This window comes from Centrocercus urophasianus, unplaced genomic scaffold (assembly GCF_019232065.1).
Source record: "Centrocercus urophasianus isolate 14NV4802_14NV808 unplaced genomic scaffold, USGS_Curo_1.0 seq_36, whole genome shotgun sequence".
NCBI classification, from domain to species: domain Eukaryota; kingdom Metazoa; phylum Chordata; class Aves; order Galliformes; family Phasianidae; genus Centrocercus; species Centrocercus urophasianus.
Genome location: NW_024884933.1, coordinates 2957298 through 2973931, shown reverse-complemented (window position 1 = coordinate 2973931; position 16634 = coordinate 2957298). Strand labels below are relative to the sequence as shown.

Sequence of the window (16634 nt, the reverse complement as noted above, 5' to 3'; positions counted from 1 at the left end):
CGGCAGCTCCCAGGTCCTCAGCGTACCGTCTCCAACCCAGGGCCACCCCCACGCACCTGCCCAGGGCCGCACGCTCCCCCCGCAGCCACATTCCTGCTGCCGGCCCCCCCTCCTCGCCAGCAGATTTCTCTCAAGTGTGCTGCCATATGGTTCCAGTTAAGCCCCATATTTTTTCTTGTCGATGGAAAAGACACACTTTCCTCTGTGCCAGACAGTTTACAGATTGCTCCGTTGGCTCAATTTCTTATTGGATTTCTCAAAAAAACTGACATTTTAAATTAATTTACAGCCACAACAAAAAGAGTTCAGAATTTTAATGGTGTTGTAAGTAATTTTTAGGTAATCCATTCCAGATTTTGATATTAACCTTTGAATGGGAGTTCACGCAGCTACTATGTTACAGCACTTTGGTGGGACTGGGGAGGGGGCGGAGGTGGGCTGGGGGCGGAGGTAATTTACTGCATGGGAAAGCGCATGGCACCACGGGGCCGCCACTGCGCCCATCCCAGCACCGGGCTGCCATCACCACCCCACGGCCACCAGTCCTCTGTGGGCACCTGAGGGACAGCTGGAAGGCTGAGAGAGAGACAGCCACCAACCGTGAGAGGGACGAAGGAAGGAAACCAAGCAGCAAACAACAGAAGGAAAAGGAAGAAAGAGCAAACGAGAGAGCTAACAACGGAGAGAACAAATTGAGGAAGAAAGGAAGGAAATTAACAAATAATTAAGAACAAATGAATGCGAGAACTGAGACTGAGAGTGACAGAGATGCAAAGAGGAGACAGCCCTGCTCCTGCTGTGCCAGGCCAGCGGCCGCATGCCATGGATGGGCAATGCCCGCAGCAGCACGGCTGCCCTCACACCGCCGTCCCGCTCCCTCACTCTGCCTGGAAATCCCTCTCCAGCTGTGGACGGTGCCGCCCGGCACTGCGCTGACACCGCGACTGCCAAACCAACTGAGACTAAGGGGGGGCTGAGCAGCCTTCGCCAGCGCTTTGCTAAGCTCTGGCACCAAGCAGACGGTGGCTGGACTCAGTGCCAACTTACTACAAGAGCAGATTTTTAGCATTCCTCCCCTCCAGGAGTTACCCAAGGAAGAACCTCGCGCAGAAACGTGAAGCCCGAGGCCTGCCCAGCCCGGGCACTGCCGCAGGACAGAGGGCCGTCCCACAGAGGCGGCAGGCACAGGGCTGGGAGGAGGCACGGGACGCTCCTTCTGCTCCCTCCCTCACCCCCAGCACCCTGAGGGCACCGGGCGCTGCACCCGCTGGGTGCCGTGTGGCTGAGCAGGGCTGGCCCGGCGCCACGTGCCACGTTCTGATCCACTGGGCACAGCGCCATGGGCAGAGGGACGCAGACGCCCCTCGGCTCAGTGCCAGGCTGGGGCCGGATGCCCCCTGGCACCGTGCCGGCTGTGAAGGGATTCTCCCTGTGGCGCTCTGCCAGGAGGGTCCGAGCTCCTGGGCCTGGGGAACACCGACCCAACGGCACCCAACGCAGCCGGGGCGCAGCGCACCCTCGGCCCGGTGACTGACTGGGCCCAGTTGCTATGCCGACCCCAATGTGAACAAATCCAACTATCTGCGTGGCTGTTTTACAACTGTGGCCAGTGTCACATGAGCGGGAGCCGGCTGGGGGCCCAGGGACACAAAGGCGAATGGCTTTTTAATGGAGTGTCCTGCCAGCGCTTGAAGACTCAATAAAGAGGAGCTGGCGAGACCCCTCCGTGAGGAAGGCCCCGCGCTCGGGGTCAGGGCCCCTTTGTAGAGCCGCGCCGCGCTGGGAAAGTTTGGAGCAGCAGCACAGCCACCCACTGCCCGGCCATGGGCTGCCTGTCGGGCACCGATCTGTCCCTGCTGTGCTCCAGTGGCACCAGCTCCAAGCACTGTCCTGGAAACCTTCCCACACAGAAGCAATGGGGGCATCACCCTGGGCCCCTCTCTGATGGAAGTGATGGGGGCTCTCCCCAGCCCTGCACCGTGCTCATGCTGCTCCAGCGCCAGGGCTGATTCTTACAGAAGCTATAATTATGTTATAGAGTTCCTGTGTAGGCTGCTGAGGTTTATTAATTAATCCTGCTTGGTCTCACCCCAGCCAGGGCCCTGGCCTCGTGTGGAGATGTGGAATTTTCCAGGAAAACTTGAAAATTGCCATGGAGGAGAGGAAAATGTTTGGCCTCCGCCCATACGGCGTTGGGTGAAGCAGGGCTCCCTGCTGAGGGATGAGGACACCCCAGGCAGTGCTGTCCCACCAGCACGACTCCTCCTGAAGGAAGCCCCCAGACGCAGCATGGGGATCCACTGCCCCTCTGCTCCGCACTGTGAGACCTCACCAGGAGCACTGCATCCAGATGTGGAGTCCTCAGTACAGGAGAGACACGGAGCTATCGAAGTGCATCCAGAGGAGGGCCACAAAAATGGTCCCAGGGATGGAAGACCTCTCTGTGAGAGCTGGGGCTGTGCAGCTGGAGAAGGAAAGGCTGTGGGGAGAGCTGAGAGTGGCCTGCCAGTATCTTAGGGGCTGTAAGAAGGAATGGAGAGCACCTTCAGCAGGGTCTGTTGTGACAGGACACAGGGAAATTGTTCTGAACTAAAAGAGTGGTGAGGCACCGGCACAGGCTGCCCAGAGAGGTGGTGATGCCCCATCCCTGCAGACACCCAAGGTCAGGCTGGGGGGCTCTGAACACTGATGGAGCCATGGTGCCCCTGTGCACTGCGGGGCAGTGGGACCAGATGGCCTTTAGAGGATCCTCCCAACCCAAATGGCTCTATGATTCTCCGATCCAAAGCGAGGAGCCACCAGCGCTCGGTCACCTCCCAATGGATGCTCCACATTGACCAACCCAACCACTTGAGAAACAGCAGCGAGGCGGCAGAGCAGAAACAAATCGCCCTGGAGGAGCCGTCCCTCCTCGGCGCACCACCCACAGTGGGATCCGAGCGTGTCTGGCTCTGCCCTGGCTTTGCCTCTTGCCTTAAATTACATGAACTCAGTGCATCCAGGAGCAGAGCTTCCACCCCGAGAAAGTAAAGGTGAGTCAGTGATCAACAAAATAAAGAGAAAAAGGCACTAATTGACGAGCACCTGCCTGCAAGGAGTGGGAAAAATACCAAAAAAAAACAAACCAAACCAACCAACCAACCTTCAGGAAAACAAAATGCACCAACATCTTTTTATTTTGTTTTTTTTCGGTAATTATACTAAAGATGAAAAACTCATAATAAACATCTCCCAGTCCCCACCTGCTAACAGTAATTATAATAGACTCAACAATAAATGGTAAAGCAGAGCAGTGCTGCATCTCGGGAATTCTCTAGGGTATGTGGATTAGCTCGGAAAGCCTGAATGATTAAAATACACTAATTAAAATTTTGTGTTCCTTGGTAACTCGTCTGCCTGGGCCCCTGGTGTTGGCAAAATGGGAATTAACGTGACAAAAGCAACACAGAGGGTTTTTGTTTTAAATAAAGAAGGGGGGGGAAGATCTATATAAACAAGTTCTCTCTGCGCGCACACCAATTCAGAGGGACACAAACTCTTTGGGAAGGAGCGCAGCGGAGAGCTGGGCGTTGGGATGGAGCCGTCCCGCACCGCCCCGCTCGCCCCAAAACGGCACGGACGAGAGCTTGGCACAGAGGAGGAGGAAGGCAGAGCCGGAGCCGAGCGTGGTCAGCACCGCTCGGAGCTCTTCCAGCACAACTCCAGCCCTGAGCCGTGCAGGGAAGCCCCGGTGCAGGACGCCTTCCGCGCCGTCTCCCTCGCGCATTCCTCCACGGACCCGTCTGCCCCACTCCCTACCAAAGCAAACAGGACTTTGGGATAGCGCACCACAGCTTCTACCCCACTGCAGATACACAAAAGAAATTGAACACTTTTGGGTTGCCCTTAGCAACCTAATTGCATCAGTACATTGCACACAGGAGCCAAAGTAACTGAATTTTGATGAAAAGACGGCGGTAATTTACGGCATCACGAAATTAGTTGTCATAGCGACGGGTTAATTACATCTCAAATTAACAATGCAAGTGTGGTGAAATTAAATATAAATCATATTTTCTGCATAAATTATAGGGGTTGATTAGACCGGGGCTCGGGGAGAGGGAAAGGTTGAGCCGCCATGGGCCTACGCAGCTTTCTGAGCCGACGAGAGTCTCCTGGAAACACCGGGAGAAGACGGAGCAGGGGGGAAATGGAGAAGTGTCAGAGCAGCACTGCGCTGCCTCTCAGCTCTGCACCGCAGAGGGGACGGAGCAGCGCCCGCACGCTGGGAGCTGCCGGCGCGCATCCTGCACTGCTGCTGGCTGTGGGTCGGTGCGGGCGCTGCTGGGGCTGCACCGCCTCTGTGCAGGGCGACGCTGGAAGGAGAAGCCTCTGCTTCCTTCAGTGCATGAAGCAAGGGCTGATAAAGGGAGGAAATCCCTTCTGGGCTGTGGGAATGTGGGCAGGGAGGGGGCTCTGGTGGGTGCCCCCAGCAGTACTTGGAAGCGGTCAGTTAGGGCAGAGGGGGAGCAGCAAGGTGTTTCGGAGTAGCTCCTTGCCTGAGACGTGTTTGGCACCGTGCCCCTGTGGTGTGGGGACCACGCTGGAGCCTGCAGCAGTCACACCATCTACAGCCCCAAGGAGCCATGGGGCTGCTCCATTAAACTCCTGGTGACCCGCAGCGAGCGCGTGGCGTTGCCGCTCACAATGAGAGGCAGCTAACAGCAAGCAGTGAGGCCATCCACACACAGCCCTTCCCTCCACGCCACCCTCGCGGAGCTCAGTGACAAACCTCCATAGGCCGCGTGCAGTCCCCAGCTTTCTGCTGCAGGTCTCTCTTCCAGCCCAGCCCCACGACTCATGTCTGGAACAGCCCAGCTGGAGGTGCACGGCTCTTTGGGGTCTTCAGAAAAATCCCCATTCTCTCCCACTTCCAATTTTTTACTTATTCCACACCTTCCCAGACCCGAAGCCCCGCTGTGCCTATGCACTGTCCCATCTCACTGTGCTCTCACCCTGACAGCACCCAGCTGAGAGCTCCTACCACACTTCACCTGGGCCCAGGCTGAGGAATTTCTCAACTGGGAATTTTTCTGCTATTTTTTCAGAGGGGAAGAAGGAGAGCATATGAAAGAAAGGAAGGAAAAAGCCTAAAAGTAAAAAGCCCTCTGGTCCTGGCAGCCGGCATGATCGATGGCGGTGGATTTGCATGTACATTTCATTAATTTTTCAGCATGCATTTTATTTATCTATGCGCCATACATCTGCTGAAGTTTATATACTTGATAATATATAAATATAGACACACAGCAATCAATACGACATCCGCTTCGCAGAAGCTTCCATTAGCCCCCCGCCCCCTCCCCTTTCCCTTCCTCATTTCCACAACCTGCTGCCTGGGCACCTTGTGCTCTGCCATCGGTTTCCGATTTTCATTAGCGGTGCAGCCCTCCCCATTCACGCAGGCCGGGGAAGTCTCTCCCCAGCCGTGTCAATGGGCTTCCCACTGCAGTGCCAGCATGGGGCCACAACAACGGGGAGGACAGAGCCCACCTGGGCCACCACCCCGCTGCACCCCTGCCAGCGGGCAGCAGGAGGGAGCTGAAGACCCCACACTCTTGGTTGTTTGCTTCCCTACCCCATCCCATCAGATCCAAACTCCCTCATCCCGTTGTATCCTTGCTTTTTGGGGTGCGTGTGGGGAGAGGAGGGCTGGCACCGCTCTGTGCTCCACTCTCAACCTACACCACCCTGCCCGCCCCCTTCCCAGCCCACTCTCCAGCTCTACAGGAAGGGGTGCTGCTGGTTCTTGATTCATCCTCATCACAGTCTTGATCTGAAACGAGCAGCTCTGTGTGCATAACATCCCCAGCCCAGAGCACACATAGCACACAGGACAAGAGCTGGAGTAGGAAAGCACACAGCTTGCACGGCACCTCACAGCACAGGGAAATACAACCGGGCAATTTATTAAAGCAGAATAACTCTTCTATTATTATTATAACTGACCACAAACAAATCAGTGCAAAGCCCGGGGAAAAGTACAAACAGCTTCCCCCCTGTTTTATGATGTAAAAAAGATGTTTTTGCAGGCAAGATGACAAAGGAAGGCAGGAGAGCAGAGCACAGGAACTAAAGCCCAAGAGCATCTTCTCCATCCACCAGCCAGCTCCTCTCCTTCCCACCCACTCCTCTCTCTGCACCCCGCTCTCCTGCAGCAGCTCTGTGCCACACGATGAGAGCTGAGGCTGCAGCAGCCACGGGGATCCTCCAGGCAGGGCCTGCAGTGCTTGCAGTGAACGCCGTCCAGCAGGCAGAGGGGGGCCAAGGGGACGGAGGCTGAAAGTAAATAAATGATGCCTGCGCCTTTAAAAGAATTTTCATTTATAGGCTCTTCTCTTCTTCCACCATTTCAGTGATCTATATGCAAATATGCTAATGAATGCAAATTAAGACACCACTTTTAGTCCCAATTTAATAGAAAGCATTAAAATACCTCTTTTTTTTTTTTTTTTTTTCCAAAAAAACTCCATATGCATGAAGGAAGGGCTTTTTAAAATTTATTTTTTAATATTTTTTTTTTTTTCTTTTTAACTTTTTGTTAAAGTCACATCCAGCAGCAAACACACCATCAAAATGCTGGTGACGAGGAGGGGAAATCTGAGTGACATTTCCAGGTGCCAATTACCGGGATCTCGTTCCCTCCTGGGAGGACTTCATTCGTTCTGCCTGGGTTTAAAGGTGCTCTCAGGGCCGGTGGAGCAGCTCTCACCCATCTTCAATGGGATGAACCCAATGTGGCACCCACTGCAGTGCTGGACGACACCGTGCAGAGGGACGTGCGATAGGGGTGTCCTTTAGAAGGGACCAACAGCCCAGGGCTGGGAGACTCCGACCCCAGAAGGCTCCTGACATCTCCTATCCCTGCACTTGGCTTTGCTCAGCCCGGTGAAACAAACCCAAACCTCCCCAAACCAACAGCTGCAGCGTTACGTTGTGTTAGCTCCGCTGTCAGAGCCCACAGAACACAAACTCTGACTCATCCTTTTTGAAATGCCCCAAACACAAATCTTTCCACTCAAGCAGAATCATGTTTTTACTAAAACTTGTTGAGATCAAAAACCTAAATGAAGCAACAGCCCAACCTTCCACAAATCCAAAGTTCCTCTGTTTACAAACAGAAAGCCCGTTTTCCTCCAAGCGCTTCACTTGGGCGTTTGCTAAATGAGGTTCCTGCACGCACCAACTTCTCACTTACAGCTGCCATTTCATTTCACTTGAAAATCTAAGCTTGGAAACCGTGCAGAATTGGAGTGGCTGCCTTTGCTGAAGCCAATGTGACGTTCAGAGCATCTGTGCGCACCGTCACCACAGTCCCCGTGTTCCACAGCCAGGCTGGAGCACGCAGGCAAATCCTGCCCCTTGCTGCATGTCCTTGCAGCTGCCCCGAGCGCAGCATTTTCAAGTGAAAACTGTGTTAACAGCAATCGATAGACAAAGCGAGCAAGCGGCTGCGTGACACAGTTCTTCCTGGACGAGACGGGGGAAAAAACATCGGGCGCTATGCTGGGATGAGCAGCGAACCGCTGCTGTCCTGCAGCTGCCACCACGGGGACCTGGACAGTCAATGTGACCGCAGCGAGGTTCAACAAGGCCAAGGGCAACGTGTGGGACGGGGGGCACCCAGCTCAGTGCAGGGGTCACAACGGGGCGGGCGCTGAGGTCCCTTCCAACCGCAGCCATCCCGCGTGGGTCCCAAACCAAACAGCAGCCTCGCCTTGCTGCTGATCCCGGCGCCGGCTCACCGCACTGCGTGCTGCAGGGAACATGAAAGCACGGCGCTCGCAGGCTGCGCCGACATGACGGGGCACATCTCCGAGTGTTTGTGGCACGGAGCAGCTATTTAGTTATTTACAGGGAATATGTTTGGCTGCTGCCAAACCCTACGTTTTATTGTCAGAAAAAACAAACCCGAGCACCGAAACTTGTCTTCAAATGGAAGCTTGCACAGAAGAGAGTGATTTCCCCATCAGACCAGTTTTATTAGATATAAATATCTCATTATTTGCACCGAGTCCTGGGTTACCAAATGTTTTAAATTCAACTTTTATATCATGTGTAGGAGTCTTTATATAAAAGAGCAGCGTATCTACATATATTGAAATGACCGATTTGAATTCCACTTGAAATACTGTTCCTTTTTGTTTCTCCTGCATTTATACAATAAAGATTCAACAAACAAACAAAAAGAAGGAATGAGGCACGCTTTGCCTGCTGCTAAGAGTTCTGCCTTCGAGCGTCTCTCTCTCCAGCAATGGCATCAATGAGGTGCTCACAACTCTGCATTCTCCAGCACACTGTCTTCCTCGACAGCTTTTCCTACACCTCAGTGCTGCCTCTGCACCTCTGGAGATGTAACATCCACAGAAATGCTTTTCAAATCTGCTCAGGATTGACCGAATCCCTCCAAACAGAGTTCACTAAGCCCTTAAACATCCTCAACTCTGCACCCTGCGCTGACAGATAGAGCACGGCATACAGACCCCAAAGTGCACACAAAGGCATGATAACTCAAAGCCCCAGCCGCCCCACGCAACAAAAAACACACACTCATCTACATCCACACACTCCATAGGCATATGCCCACACAACAAACACCAAGGCAGAGTTAAAACGCACACAAACAGCCTGATAAATGCACATCTCAGCCATCCATCCATACATCACCTACCCAAACCACAAGAAACAGAGCCTAAATATAAACTCCTCCCCAACAATACACAAACATCCCCCAAAAACACACCACGCAGCGGACGCCTGCCAAGTATCATCACAAATGCACACAGCAAATACGTTCTTCAAAACACACAACTCGTCAGAGGCAGCCCGCAACTGCACAGAAAGGAGCTCGATGGAAGGGCTCAGCCTCAGCTCTTCCCTTCCAGAGTGGGGAAAATGGGACAGAGGGGGAAGGAGAGCAGGCAGGAGGAGGTGGGGAGGGATGCGGTCCAGGCTGTCATCTGGAGATCCAACTTCATCCAGAATTAATGCACCAAAGTTCTATATTATACTCTGAACAGTTTCCAGCAGACAGGGAGCACTGTGCTGGGTGCAGGCAGGTCAGGAACCCAGGCACGCACTGGAGATGCTGCACCAAGGTGCTGGAGGGAAGAACGGACAGAAGGAGCTCTTTTACGCTGCTAGGGAGTTGCACCCCATACCAATACTCAGGGAGCAAGGCCTTGGGATGGGGCTGAGCACAGAGGCCCCACACAGCCCTGCGGGGAACGCATCGCAGGGCAGACGGGCACAGCAGCACCTGCACCAGTACCTCTGGCTCACAGCCCACAGCTCCTGCAGCCACCAACCCCAGAGCACAGCTCTGCAGAGCAGCCATGAGCTCCATGCTGGCCCTGTGCTCCTCCCGTGCAGATCGATGCGCCCTCACCTCGGCTCCCATACCCTGGAGGGGATGCTATGGCTGGGGCGGGGGAGGAAGAACTGAGAGCAAACAACAGCAACAGGAACAGAGTTGAGCCATTTCAATTATTCATATGCCAGATGGATTCTTTTCCTGCCCTTTTTTTTTTTTTTTTTTTTTTTTTGCTATAAAAATAAAAAGCTGGGGGAGAGCAGTGATGTTTGGGGAGAGAAGGGAGGAAAACATATTTTCCCCAAAACAAAGTGCAGAAAAGAGAGGGGAAAGCCCCAGCATACCCATCTCTGTGCTGGGAGACCACAGGGAGTGTGAGAGCTTCCACTCACTGGGAAATTGGCAGAAGACTTATCTTTTATTTTACAGCCATAGAGCAAAACACAAGGAGAAAGTGCATGAAAAAAGAGGAACGAAGGATGGTGACAGAGAGAGAAAGGGACATGGAATGAAAGAGAAAGGGAGAGCGAGAGACAGCAGAGAGAGGGAGGGGGCAGGCAGAAGAGGGCTTTGACCTTCTGTGAAGGATATAAAAAATCCAGTAGCCTCAGGGGACACCCAACTATCTAGCATATTGCTGTTAAAATGTCTGCAAAATTTAATACACTTGGCATGCCATCTAATCAGTCCTTGGAAACCACGGTTTTTCTCCCTCCTGCACTTCAACCGTCTCAGTCCTCCAGCATTTGGGAACAAGGCTGGCTACCTGCAGGTGATGAAGTTTGGTGTGTGGTGGGGGTTTCATTCATATTTTGGTGGGGGTTTCTTTTAGAAGCAAATGGCTGTCATTTTCCCCTTTAAAAAAAAAATAAAGTTTGCAGCAATTCCTGCATGTTGAAGAGCTGCTGGATGGATGGTAACATTGCAGCACATGGGCATGTGTGCATGCAGAGTGATGGGCAGCAGAGGATGGATGGACACAGCATCCATCCTCCATCCATGTCTGTGCACCTGGCAGCTCCTGGCTGCGTTGTCCCCTCCTGTGCAGATGGAGCCTGGGGAGAAGGAAAGCAAAGGAGAAAGCACAAAGGTGGATGGAGCTGAGAGCTGTCCCTGCAGGAAGAGGAGGTGCCAAAGGGACACTGAAGGGACAGGAAAGGCCATAGATTCACAAGACTACGGAGAGCAGAGATGAAAGCTTAACTCAAGAGGTGGGCCCCCAGATCCGACCAGCTCTGTCAAAATTCTGCTCAGTAAAAAAGTTAATTGCTGAGGAGCCAAATAAAAGAAACCCCACAGGCTGAAAACTGTTCCGAGTCTTTAATTAGCCAAAAACACAAAGAGGTTACAGGAAAATGAGAGTTTAAGAGGGGATCCCAGGAGAGTGCCTGCAATACCCTGCTTCCCCTCCTCACCAAACAGCAGGGTAAGGCCAAGGCAGCTGCTCTGACAGCAGATCTGGGAGCAGCATTTGGGGCTGCTTGCTTTGTGCTGCCCAACTATGAGAGCTCAGCCTAGGAACCTGGGGGCTGCAGCCCCAGCTCTGACAGCCTTCCCCTGCCTGCACACGGCCACTGACTCTCTGACCCCACAAAGCCATAAAAAACAAGCTGCCCGTAGAGCCCAACCCTCAGAAAAGGAAAAAGAAAAGCAGAAGGAAGTGACAGAAGGAGTTTGTTCCTCAATATGCTGAATGGTCATCCAAAGCAATCGATGTACCCATTTTTTGCTAACTTCCACCTGCAGGTTGAGAGCCCTTCCCAATCCCCATGCATGCAGGTAACCATCTAAAGCCACGCTCTCAGGTCCCCAGAAGCTTGCCAGCTGTTTCTTCTTAAAGCAGCAGAAGAAATAAGATAGAGATGACATATGGAGCAGTGCTAGAGAGCTGAGCCCCTCTGCCCTCACCCACAGCTCACATCTTGCCCCTCAGTTTCTGCCCACAGCAACCAGATGGAGTTTGGAGGCACCCACACAGCTCCCCTCACTCCCTTCTGTAGAGGGCTCAGCAGAAGAAGCCCATGCACACACTGAAGGCCCCCATGGCACAGACAGAGGACACACGAACTGGATGCAAGGAGTAGGAGCCCAGCGCGACGGGTCTGTGACCTGCGCTGGAAGATGGTTGTGAGCCCACTGAGCTCACAGTCCTCCAGATTAAAGGCTGATGCGTGAGAACCCCAAAGTGCCTGAACCAGAAAGCAGCCCCATATGGAGGAAGCATCCGGCCCATCCTCGCTTCCAGGCTGATTCCACCCCGCTCCTGCCTACCCCTTCCCCTGGGGCCTATCTAGCTGGGAAATCGCAGACAATCGGGGCGGCTGTTCCAGCCAATTTCCTTCAGGGAACCTGCAACTTCCTCCTGGGACTGTCCTGTGGCTCCGTGCTGCCTCGCAGGGGAGGGCGATGGCTGCAGAGCCGCCCACGCTGCTCTCCGAGGGTCACAAATCTGACGGCCGCAGTTCGGACACGACAGAGGTGGAGGAGGGTTGAAGAATGCGCTGCTAACAGTAGGAAACGCGGGCAAACAGAGGCACAACGCAAACAGAAAGAGAGGGAGGTGCTCCAGCAGGCTGTAAATTCATATTTCTAATTACTTCCTCGTGTTTTTCAGCACTCCTCAGTCAAGTTTGATTAAAATTCCTTTCAAGGGAAGACGCTCCATGGAGAGCTACGACAGAGCAGCAGCTCATGGTGCTGGCACAATGCTGGAGATGGGCACAGTGCTGGGGAAGCCAGCCCCACCTGCAGCACAGCCACAGGGGTCACAGGACGCCCCTAGCACAGCTGTGGTGGTGGCACTGCCTGTCCCAGGAAACCCTGTCACCAAGAGAACCCTATGCTACTCCCATCCAAGCCTGAGAAGCGAGGCGGAATGCAGGACACAGAGCACTTCCACAATTAAGTTGCTCTCCATCTTGTGGGAGCGCATGCAATACACAGGTCATGGCGGTGAGTCCCAGCTGCTCTTCAGTCTTCTGCTCCCTCCCCACCCCACCTGCACCCAGGCTGTAGCAGGGGACACTGGGACAAGACCAGGAGGAGGCAGGTGAGTTCCAGCTGCACCTCCAACCCTATGCTCCGGCTTAGAGCCCAGCACAGTGCTGCCTAATGCTACAAGCAAGCAAGACAACGTTCTCACACAGCCAAGCAAGGACAGAGGTCTTGCTCTCCATTTAAAGCACTTGCACAATGCAAACAGAAAGGTGAGCAAAGCAACAGGCAGAGGGAAACCATGCAGTTACCACGTTACACCTGTGATACTGCAACCTGAGCCAGCAAGGTGCATGCAGCACAGCAGTGCAGATGAACACGACCACCTGAACTTGGGAGCAGGGAGCACATGCCATGGGAGCAGGGCAGTGCCAGGTGCAAGAAGGCAGCAGCTGTGCTGCATGGCTGCAGGGAGCACAGCAAAGCCCCACACCGCATCCTCCCCAATGGGAAAGTGCAGGCGTTGTGCCTGGGGAGGGAACCTCTCCTCCAAGAAACCCAGGGCGGTGCGAGAGAGCCTCCGACTCTAAAGGCATCCAAGTTTCTGAGGCAATTAATTTATTGCTGAAAGAAGGAGCAGGAAGAACAATAAAAGAGCTTTTGTACTTAGGGTGGGGCAGGAGCATGGGAAGTCGTTTCAGAGAGTGAGGAGTTGGGGGCAAACAAAAACAAAAAAATATAAATAAACTGACTGACAAGCTTACAAGAACAGCCACATTTTTAACATTCTAAATCCCCAGGATAAACACACAGGGAACAGCGAGGACAGGGCTGTCGGTCCCCAAAGATCACCAGGAGACACCGTGGCAGTGCCAAGGCAGGAGCGGGGTGTGCCTGCAGGGACACAGGGCACAGTGCAGCAGATGCTCACTTGGACCTTCCATCTCTCTGCTCCTACGTTTCCTGCCTTCTGTATCACACAACAAACGCACCATCAGCCGCCCTTGCCCAGCAGTGCAAAGCATTGAGGAGATTGGCTCCTTTCTCCCTCAGCCGGCTGCCCTACCAAGAGTCCAGCCACACAGTGCTGTGCCCCCAGACCCACACTCAGCTGCTCCCCCCCTCCTCTCCAAGCACCCTTCAATTTCCTCCAGAAGAGCAGGAGTTAAGTGCCTGGTTTTAGTGGTAGGAGCCACGTTCAGAAAGGGATTGAATTTGCGCTTGGTGCAGCCGGTTCCCTGTTTATTAATAAGCTATTTATCATTGGTGTTGCTTTTAATACCATTTTGGCTTAATGTTGTTAATGAAATATAAATACCCGCACTAATGATGTTGGTCAGGAGGCAGTGTGGGCCACCAGCGGCTCTGCAGGAGGGAGGCCAAACCGCGGCTGTGTGCACGAGCAGCTGTGACTACACGATGGCAGCCCGGCTTCCGCACGGCCCCACAGCACGGCTGGGACGGAGGAGGCTGGGATAGGACATGCAACATTGATGGGAGGGCAGGGAGAGGTTTCCAGCGGCTGTGACCCACTGCAGCAGCCCCAGTGGGACGGGGATCAATCCTTCCAAGATCACAGCAAGCAGCTGGGGACCCTGTGAGATAACTCGCTAGATGGAGATATGTAAAAGAAGAAGTCGGATGGGTTGTGTTTGCTTAATGCAGTCACCCCACCGGCTCAGCTCCCCCCAGAGCAGCTCCCACAGGAGCCTGGGTCCCTTTGGCAATAGGGTGTTCCCAGCACCCGCACTGGGCTGCCTGCAGGGCTGGGATGAGGCAAGAGGAGCTCACCCGGCTTCCAGGGCTGCCCTGTAGCCCCAGTGCTCTCCTGTCCCCACGGCTGCTTGGAGCACAACTCTAGGCAAGGGTTTGGGGCTTGCTCCAGGGATGCAGAGACCTCACCCAGGTTGCTCTCCATTAGCTCGTGTCTGGCACCGTCGTGGGGCAGGGATTATGGATCTCCCTAAGGCGGCTTTTGGAAATCCCACCATGCATTGCAATTTGCATTAAAGCAGTCCCTAGAGAGAGTGGAGGACTGAGTATATGCACTCAGCAGCAGCCCCAGCCCAGGAGGCTGCAAGGCAGCATAAGAGACCTAAACAGACAACGGCTTTGGGACTGGTCAGTGGCAGAGGCATAGAAAAGCCATGCCCAAGGCTGCTGCTCTACCCAGCAAGCACATCCCAACTGGACCTTCACCACCAGCTCAGCCCAGGCATCTGCAAGCCTGCAGAGCAAACCCATATTCATGCATCAGGAGCCAACTCCAAGCCTGGACAGAGCCTGAAGAACCACCGAGGAGGCAAATCTGGAGAAGAAAACCTATTGCTTCTTGTCTTCAGACTGCTCTCCTAACAGCAGCTCATCTTGCTCCAGACTCACTCAGCAGCAGGGAAGCAGGCAGTGGAGGAGACCACCAAAGGGCGCAGCAGGACCACAGCAGCAGAAGTCCTGAGTGATGACGGGTCAGTGTGCAGCGATGGTGCGCCCTCACCACGAATGATGCCAACAGAGTTGGCCACCACCTCCTCCTGAGGAGCACCAGCACTTCACACTGCTCCTTTAAGGCGCTGTCTTTTAATTTGGTGCTCCCCCTCTTCCCTCCTCAACCAACTGATTTATTAGTTTACATCTCATAAATTGTCACCCCTCGCCTCCCCCTTCGCCCTCCCGGCTGCCATAAATCCCCTGCAGGGCCTCGTCACCCCACCGTGCGCAGCGCAGCCCCCTGCCCCCCAAAGTCACCTCTGCGTCCCCAGGGAGCACGGGGCTCATTTGCTGGGGGTTTGGCCTGGCTCGTCTCAGCAGCTAATCCCTTGGGTGGCTCCTGTCAGATTATTAATTAGCTAAAGCGGATCGGCCCTGGAACAACATGCGGTTGGACTTCAGATAAAACAGGACGGCAGAGGCTTGGCGTGTCGTCGTTAAAGGGATATCATCCCTTTTTCTTCCTGCCTTCTAGGCTGGGAGGAGGATGAGGAAGAGCAGAGGTCCACCACGCTGCTCACCTCTCTGCTCGCAGGGCTGGAAGCTCCATCCCTCCTTTGCCCTGTGGCAGCTGAACTTCTCTAGATGCCAGAGGAGCTCCAGGAAGCTGCTCGGAGGCATGGGGCTGGATAGAAGTCCCCTTTTCCTGGGGGACAGGGAGAGAGGGGGACCCCCCCGCATTGCATGGGAAAGGCTGCGAGGAGCAGAAGCAAAACTGGAGCTCACCTCCTCATTCCCTTCCCACTTTGGATTGTTTTGACTCAAACCGGTGAAGCTGAAATATCGAGTCACAACGGCACTAAACTTCATTACAAGCTCTTAACACAGATTACTTAATAAAAAACAGGCTGCTTTAATTGCTTTTCCCCCATTAGCATTTCTGGAGGAGAAAACTCTGATTAATTTGAAGAGGCACGTTGCCCCCAGCCCTGCAAATCAGACCTCTTTCCCACACAGCCCTGTCCAGAAGAGCATCCCAGAGAGCCCAAATCTGCAGGACTCCAAAAAACAAAGGGACTGATGGCCTGGAGGAACAGATGGGAGTAATGGAGTGAAGCAAACAAGGGAAAGAAAAATCTCCTCCTCTTTCTGGTGAACCCATAAAAAGCAGCACAGGGGAATGCAGAAGGAGGAGGAAGAAGAGGAGAGGACATAGGAACTGCTTCCATGGGCCACCTCCTGCCAACCTCGCAGTGCTCGCTGGCTTTCTTAAACCCAGAGATGCTGCAAGTTTCCTAAGACTTTTGTTTCACACATTATATGCACACTGCTCACCCCCGCCGCCCCGCTTAGCAGGGCACAGCAACCTGAAACGTGATCTCAGCACATCCCAAACACACAGAAATCCTGGTATTACTCAGTCTTACAACTGGGGGAGGAGGAGAGAAGCTTTTGACTTCTGGAAGGACAAGGCTAGCAATATTGTTTGCTCATTTTACTTTCAAACTCACCTTAGTTTGTCCTCTCCTCTTTTCTCGCGTATCTCCTATTAATGTACAGCTAAGACAAACTCAGCAAGAATACCAAGAAAGACACTGGGACACATCATAAACCACCCTGGCAGAAATCAGGATCCTCCTGCTGGCTGGAAATGCAGCTCTGCTGCTTTACATCAGCAGACGGCTTACCTGTGGCTCTTAATGGTTAATATATAACTGCAGCAACAACAACAACAAAAAAAGCCTCAGCATTAATACATAATTTGTCAGAGGCAATATGCTAAAACAGCCTTTCCATATTCAACTTAAGCAGTGAGATAAGCCTCACCTGCAGCCCTGCCCCATGGGCTGAGCAGCAGCTCTGGAATGAACGCCAGTGGAAGACATCAGAGAACAGATCCCATTCATATCACACTATTTGT

General features: G+C 53.5%; 1 protein-coding gene across 7 annotated transcripts in view; it reads right to left on the bottom strand.

Annotated features, from left to right (window-relative positions):
• Positions 1-16634, bottom strand: part of CASZ1 (castor zinc finger 1) — a 148293-nt gene that overhangs the window by 99928 nt on the left and 31731 nt on the right. The window contains exon 1 of one of the 7 annotated variants that reach the window (XM_042831474.1): positions 16225-16400. The exons of the other annotated variants lie outside the window; for them this stretch is intronic. The gene's annotated coding sequence lies outside the window, so the exon portion shown is untranslated. Of the gene's footprint in view, positions 1-16224; positions 16401-16634 lie in introns of those variants that run through there. 7 annotated transcript variants of the gene reach the window in all.